We start from the raw sequence: 8,156 nt of genomic DNA, 5'->3' as shown, positions 1-8,156 counted from the left end.
GTTGTTTTCTCCTCCAGATTGTTCATCCAGCCTGTCCTATCCAGACAGGCCGAGTCTGCTGCTTCTTAAGGCGGGCCAGAATACAGAAGACCGGCAGAAGCACCCGCCCTCGGTTTAGGACTTCAGGATTTGTCTTCAAGCTGCCCGACGTTCTCTGCGGCACAGCCTTTTTTTTTTTTTTTAATCATTTTACTGGGGCCTCTGACAACTCTTAGAACATTCCATACATCAATCGTATCAAGCATATTTGTACATCTGTTGCCGTCATCATTTTCTAAACTTGTATTTTCCCTTTGAGCCCTTGGTACAGCTCCTCTTTGTTTCCTCCCTTTCCCCTCTCCCACCCTCATGACCCCTTGATAAATTATGACTTATTATTGATTTCATATCTTCCACCGACCCCTGTCTCCCTTCACCCATGTTTCTGTTGTTCAAGCCCCTGGGAGGGGGGTGTTATGTGTCAATCATTGTGATTGGTCCCCCTTCCTCCCCTGCTCCCCTACCTTCCTTCTAGTCTCCTGCTATTGCTACTCCCATTTCTGTTCCTGAGGGGTTTATCTGACTTCGATTCTGTGTGCTGTGAGCTCTTCTCTGTACCAGTGTACATGCTCCGGTCTAGCCAGAACTGAAAGGCAGGACTGGGGTCATAATAGTGGGGGGAAGAGTGGGGGGTGAGGAAGCCTCAAGGAACCAGAAGAACAGTGTGTGTTGCATTGGTGCTATACTGCACCCTGGCTGACTCTCCCTTCCTTGTGACCCTTCTGTAAGGGGATGTCCTATCATCTACAGATGGGTTTTGGATCTCTGCTCTCATCCACCTCGATCTCAACAATATGGGTTTTTTGTTTGTTTGGAGTCTTCTGGTGCCTGTTACCTGATTCTGTGGACACCTCGTGATCACACACGCTGGTGTGCTTCTTCCACATAGGTTTGTTGCTTCCCTGCTAGATGGCTGCTTGTTTAACTTCAAACCTTTAAGACCTCAGACACTATATCTTTTGATAGCCGGGCACCATCTAATTTCTTCATCACATTTGCTTTTGCATCCATTTTGTCTTCATTGATTGCAGCTCAGTCTTTATCTGTGAAATGGGAGTACTCACATCACAGAGATGTTCAAATGAAGAAATAGAGTAAGTGTTCTTTGGGAGTGTAATGATTATGCTTTTGGAAAGTAATTTTTTTTCATTATTTTAGTCCTGAAATCAACTCAATATTTACCAGGACATCTGTCAAAAAATCTCTGTCTAGTTCTTCAAGTCTAGTACCAGGCTAATAAAGTCTCCTTGAATCTTTCTTACCCACTCAGTGCCTTTCTAATTCTATCACAGCCATCACTGAGCAGAGAACCTGTCTCTCATCTCCTATCCATTCTTTCATTCACTGTTTCGTTTTGCATCATCATAAATGCCCTTGTTTTCCTGAAATGATATTTGTTAACAGTAAAGTGCTAAAGCTACCAAAAACTCAAACTCGCTGCCACCAAGTTGATTCTGACTCCTAGTGCCACTATAGGACCCAATAGAACTGTCCTCGGTGGGTTCTGAGACAGTAACTCTTTATGAGAGAAGAAAGCCAAGGAAAACAATGGATGGTTTCAAACTGCTGCCCTTGAGACTAGCAAGTCAACACATAACACTGCACTTGCAGGGCTCCTCTCCCTAGAATGCTCTAGTAGCCAGCTTTAGAAGACCCCAGGCAAGAATCCATGCTACCATCCATGCTACCATGCTACTCATCAGCAATGAGTCAGTTGGTCAGTTATTTGGGGTAATTATCTGCCCTTGACGGAACCAGGGAATACTGCATGGTTTAAATCAGGAAAAGTGTGCATCAGGGTTGTATCCTGTCACCATACTTTTTAAGTATGTGAGAAAATAATCAGAGAAGCTGGTTCAATGAAGAAGAATGTGGCATCAGGACTGAAGGAAGGTTTATTCACCACCTGAGATGTACAGATGACACAGCCTTGCTGAAAGTGGGAGGATTTGAAACACCTGCTGATGAAGATAAAGTATTGCAGCCTTCAGTATGGATGACAACTCAATGTAAAGAAGACCCAAATCCTCACCACTGGACCAGAAGGTAACGTGATAATAAATGGAGAAAGATTGAAGTTGTCAAGGATTTCATCTTGCAGAATCCATAATCAGTGCTCATGGAAGCAGCGGTCAAAAGATCAAAGATGCTTTGCTGCCTAAGGCTTCTTTAAAGTGTTGAAGAGCAAGGGTGTTACTTGAGGACTAAGGTGGGCCTGAGCCAAGCCATGGTATTTTCCATCACCTCCTATGCTTGTGAAAGTTGGATATTGAATAAGGAAGATGGAAGAAGAATCTATGTGTGTGAATTGATGCTGATGAGGAATGTTGAAAGTACCATGGACTGACAAAAGGACAAAGAAATCTGTCTTGGAAGAAGGACTTCTAGAATGCTCCTGAGAGGTGATGATGGTAAGACTGTGTCAAACATACTTTGGGCATATTGTCAGGAGAGATCAGCTCCCAGGGCATCATACTCGATAAAGGGGCCGCGAAAAAGAAGGCGGCCTTCAAGGAGGTGGATTAACATAGTGGTTACAGCAAGGAGCTCAAGCACAGGAACCACGGGGAGGCGGGCGCAGGACCAGGCAGTGTTTGGTTCTGCTGCGCACAGGGTCGCTCTGCCAACACCGACTCAATGCACCTCACAACAACCACAACCTTGGACCTCACACGTGAGGGCCATCTGGCTATGCCAGTCCACACGCACAGTCACTGGCTTAAGGACTTTGGGATCGTACAGAATTACCACGGAGTCCATCGGTTTCCCTAGTTTTAAATCCATTCCATTTAATGCTGAGATGTACAACCACCCGAGAAATAAGGGAAATCAGCACTGCCAATGCTTGCATATGTCATGCGGGTCTTTACTTACAAATGGCAACTGTTCACCAGTAACTTTTTTTGGCTCTGGCTTTTCTTTTCAATCAATGAAAGAGATGACGTAAACTATGTGAGCATCATTTTAAAAATGAAAGAGATCACTGGTTACAGTCTGAAATATGAGTAGTGAAGAGATGTGTGAATTGAATGAGTCAAGGAGCTGATGCCAGTAAAGGGAGCTCAGGTTCTCTATGTTGATAAGACTTTGTAAGGACACTAGAAACCCCACAGTGCCCTTACAACACCCATTCAGACGTTATCTGCAAGGGGGAAAGAACCCCAAAATAGCTAAAGAACTTTCTAGGTTGCTGTGGGACAGATCTCTCTCTCTCTCTCTCTCTCTCTGTCTTTCTCTCTGTCTCTTAAATTGGATAAACAAGTTTAGCCAGCGCCATCCATCTTTCAAATACACAATTACATTAAGAAGACTAAATTCACTTGGAAAAAATAGAATAAGCCCTAACCTTGAAGTCTAATTAAGTCTACTATTAAAGCTGAAACATAATAAAGACATATACATAAAAGCCAACTCAATTTTAAAAAGTAATCAACAATAGAATAAAAAGTCTCAACTCTGCTGAATAAATTGGCAATATTTAAATGCAAGCGATCCTACTTTACATTAAAGCACATTTTATCTAGAGCCTGGCGTAATGACTAAGCACTCTAATGAATCCCAGAAGGCCAGTCATTAGGACTCACCAGCCAATTTGCAGGAGAAAAGATGTAGCAGTGTGTTCTCCTAAAGATGGAGTCTAGAAACCCCGTGGGACAGGCCTATCACAGATAGTCAGAAGACACTCAATGGCACACAAAAACAACAGCATGGACATCATCGACATAGACTGTCTGGTCAAGGGCATGGTCTTCCCGTTGGAGTAGAGCCTTGAGGAGGTCAGTAGATGTCTGATTCATCGTGTCCTCTACAGCTACTAGTACAGTCATTATCAACAGAGTCTGCCTTTCAGAATTTCTTGATGAACTTAAAAGGAACATTAAAAAAAAACTATTCAGATGCCACACTCAATTTTTATGTATAAGATCCAGGAACACATAGGGTTTTGGTGGGGAGGCAGGGTTGAGGGGGCCCCCCGGCAGGGGGTTAGGTTTTGGAGACTTTTTTGAAGGGGGTTATTTGTTTTGTTTCTTTAGTTTCCCATGTGATTATCAGTTTCGGAGAACAACTATTATGCCATTTTGTGAGTTGGTTTTAAGGTAACCCGAGTGTGGTGAGAGAGTAATGGTTAGAATTAGGAGAGATGGATTCTAGCTCTGGCTGAAATATTTTAAAAGAAGTAAAAACAGAAGCAGGAGAAGAAGAGACGAGACTTTCAAAAACCAGAGCTATGCAGGAACACAAAGGGGCTTTCTGCTCCCATAAACAATTAGTCTCTCAGAAACTCGCCAGGGCAGTTCCGCCCTTTCCTATAGGGTCACTATGAATCAGCATCAACTCCATGGCAGTGCGTGATGAAGGTATGGAGTTAAACTGATAGCGATTTATGTTGCTTCCGGCTCTTAGTTTTTCATTATTCTATTGAATAAATCAGGCCATTAGCAAATTCAGATTAATTTTGCTTAATAAGTCTAATTGTGGTGAATGTGAACCAGACTCAGAAGTCTCTAGGGCCAAGACTCCATTTCACTCAACTCTGAGTCTCCAGTCTAACCACAGCATCTGACAGAGAGCCAATTACACAGACATTTAAGTGCTCGGATAGAAAGAGGGAAGGCTCACCCAGACAAACACACACACTCACAAGGTACTGGCACAGAGTCTGGGGAGACTCAGACAGGGCAGGGCTATGCCTCCCGGGCCTTTGCATGACTGCCATTTTGTAGAAGCAGTTCTCCCAGCCTTTCTGCCATGACACTGCCAGATGGATTCACACTGTGGAGAGCCAGCTGTTTGCACCCCCAGGGACCTTCTGGATGTCTGAGGATGCTCAACCTGGCTGCTCCTTTCCAAAGGAGTGAAATGGCATCTGAGATTGTGCTGACATATATGTATTGAGCAGTTTCCAAAATGGGCGATACCAACCTCTGGGGCCACGAGAACAATCCAGAGGGGCAGCAGAAACAGATGGCTACACTGTATCCCGGATGATGAGCTAGAGTACAAGCATTGTTAATGGCCAGGGAGGCACTAAGAGGTTTTAGGAAAGAGGGCATACTTAGGCCATGTAAGTTTGGTAACCTATGGGATAGAGCACCAGTTCTCAACCTGTGAGTCGCAACCCTTTTGGGAGTCAAATGACCCTTTCACAGGGGTTGCCCGATCCATACCAGTAGCAAAATGACAGTGATAAAGTAGCAACAAAAATAAATTTATGGTTGGGGGATGTCACCACAACATGAACTGTATCAAAGGGTCTCAGCATTAGGAAGGTTGAGAACCACTGGTCTGGAGGAATGTACGCAGCAGGTGAATGAATCTTCTATATACCTAATTTCTTTTTGTATTTCATCCCACCACATCCCAGCAGTTATCTTCAGTCAACAGAGTAGACTTCGGTAGTGGATTCAACAGTGAAACTTTAAAGTCAGACAAATGTGCCATTGAAAATGAACAAAGCCCCATCTGTGGCACTAGGAAGCCAGTGCTTGTATTCCTAAATCAAGTGTTTTCTAGGTGAATAACTGTAAGCAATTCATTGAATATTTTCATTCCCTCATGAAGAAGCTGAGGCTAGACTGTCTTGCATTCTTTTTCAGTGCCAAAAGCCCACAATCTGGAAAACAAGTATGGCCAAGCAAACCACAGCTTTCTTGCTTCTCAAGATTGGCATGTCTGTCTACCAAGGTCAAGTGGCTTAATAGTCCGCAAAGACACTGTTCTCTATCCTGCTTTGGTGAGTAGTTCCTGAGGTCTAAGAAGCTTAAAAACCTTATAAGGTACACCAATTGGCCTCTCTCTGTCCAGAGCAAAGACGAGTGCAGACAATGGAAGATGCTTGTGAACCCTTGGTCCAATGGCGAAGTGGGCCTCCTGAGCGTCTGTCTCCCCAACGCTGACACCAGAAGATCCATATGGTGCCGGGCTACCATGATGAACCACTCTGGGAAGAAGCATACTGGAAGATTACAGAGTGGGAAGCCATACATTTTGAGTGGAACAAACTCAAAATTGTTTTTAAAAAGTAAACTAAATTTAAATGTTTTTAAAATAAGTTGACTAGTCAAACAGAGACTGGTGGAAACCCCAAGGCCTAGTCACACTCTGAAATCAACTAACCTCCAGGGTTTGATTTTTCAGCCAGACAACAGACAAGGAGATTAGGGAAGCAATAAATTAGGAATGTAAGCAAACCTTAGAATTATCAATCATTTGAGACCAAGCACATCATTTACCAAAGGATAACGTTCAAAGGGATCAGAAAAGAAAGAGGACTGAAAAAGCGAAACCCAGGGAGGAAGTAGGAAAAGGGAAGTTACCTTGTGGGGATTGCAATCAATGACGTGAAACATAATGTGGACAAGTTGTTGAATGGAAAATTGATCTGCACTGTAAAGCTTTACCCATGTCACAATAATAATTTTAAAATCAACATTAAAAAAAATTAGGGGGGTGCCTAACATTCTTGTGGGATCAGACATAGCTGGAAGAAGAAATGGCAACATCAAGATAAAATTGTTTTTTCAGTAAACATAGAATGCCAAGAAGTCACTTGTCCAGGTTCCCTTTCGTACCGGATCAAAATTGTTGTTGGGCCGAGTTGTTTCTGACTCCAGTGACCCTCTGTATGCCAGAACAAAACACGGGCCAGCCTCAGGACCATTACTATGTTTGAGCCCATTGTTGTAGCCACCGTGTCAATCCATCTTGTTGAGGGCCTTCCTCTTTTTAGCTGCCTTTCTACTTGACCAAGCTGCAGGTCCTTTTTCACAGCCTGGTCTCCTCTAACAACATGTCCCAAATACAAGAAACATTCTGGCTGTACTTCTTCCTAGACAGATCTGTTTGTTCTTTTGGAAGACCATGGTGCTTTTAATATTCTTCAGCAACACCATAATTCAAAGGCATTTTTTCTGCTTCGGTCTTCCTTATTCAATGGCCAGCTTTCTCATGTATATGAGGCGACTGAAGATACCATGGCTTGGGGCAGGAATGCCTTACTCCTTAAAGTGAGTGTCATACTTGTCCTTCTTAAATTGGGATGAACAGGTCATTTGCTATCCTCGTGGACATAGATGCCTGTCTTACACACGGTGTGCTAGGTAGCTAAGTGTTCTTTGCTGCTCAGAAAGATTTCATTGTCTGGCATAGATCTTTAGTAAAGCCTAGTAGGAAATTGTGTCTATGTCAAGAAAAAGCTAGAAGATCTATCTGTCAGAAAACCAAACCCACTACCGTCAAATATTTTGAGACTCACAGCAACACTCTAGGCAGAGTAGAACTTCCCCATATGGTTTTCTCCCGAGGAACGGCTGGTGGGTGTGGACTTAAGCTTTATGTTAGCAGCTGACTGCTTCAAGCTCTCTCACGGGAGCTCCAGAAAAACAAGAAGGGAGCACCAAATGCGGCCTTCATGCAAGAGAGACTGAGCAAGTGGGAAAAAAGGGAACATAGATGGGAAAAGATGGAGAACTTGCTTTTGAATATTTGACATTTACTGGACAGCAGATCATCCAGGAATGGATTTAAGTAGTTGGAGATGCATTTATCCACTATGGTCTAAAATCATTTTTGCAAACTCGTACCTATAATTTCCTATCTTAAATCAACAAAAGTGGATTTTAAGCTGGGCAAGTGAGTTCTAGCATGTGAGAAAGCTATATGTCTTCTAGAAATCCAGATCGATCCAGGCGTGGAGATATTTTTAACCTACTGTTTCATCCTCTTCCCTCTTCCTCAACTCCCACCCGCCTCACCTCCTAGAAAGAAAGTCAAGACATAAGTCCTGTAGTATTCAGAAGTCAAAGAAAGTAATTGTTAGGTGTGTCATACTCTGGGATTTCTCAGAGTCTCTGGGCCTAGTGACATTTAGACAAGTGTAAAAATCAAAGAACAACAACAACAAAAGCTATATTTTTTATATCTATACAAGTGCAAAACTAGGAATGCAAGGCAATGTGACTTTGTGACCAAATTATGCTTGAGCTTGTTACCCAAGCTGAAATAAAGCATTCACCTCCACCTGCCTCAGCACAGAATTGTAGAGACAGAAAGAGAAAATGGCTTCAACAGGAGTGAATGTTCTCCAAGAAATGAGTGAGAGGGTGGGTAGCAGTGGG

The sequence above is a fragment of the Echinops telfairi genome, unplaced genomic scaffold, assembly GCF_000313985.2.
Source record: "Echinops telfairi isolate 266 unplaced genomic scaffold, ASM31398v2 ScPeMD7_9;HRSCAF=40, whole genome shotgun sequence".
Classification (NCBI taxonomy): Eukaryota; Metazoa; Chordata; class Mammalia; order Afrosoricida; family Tenrecidae; genus Echinops; species Echinops telfairi.
This window is presented reverse-complemented; position numbering follows the sequence as displayed.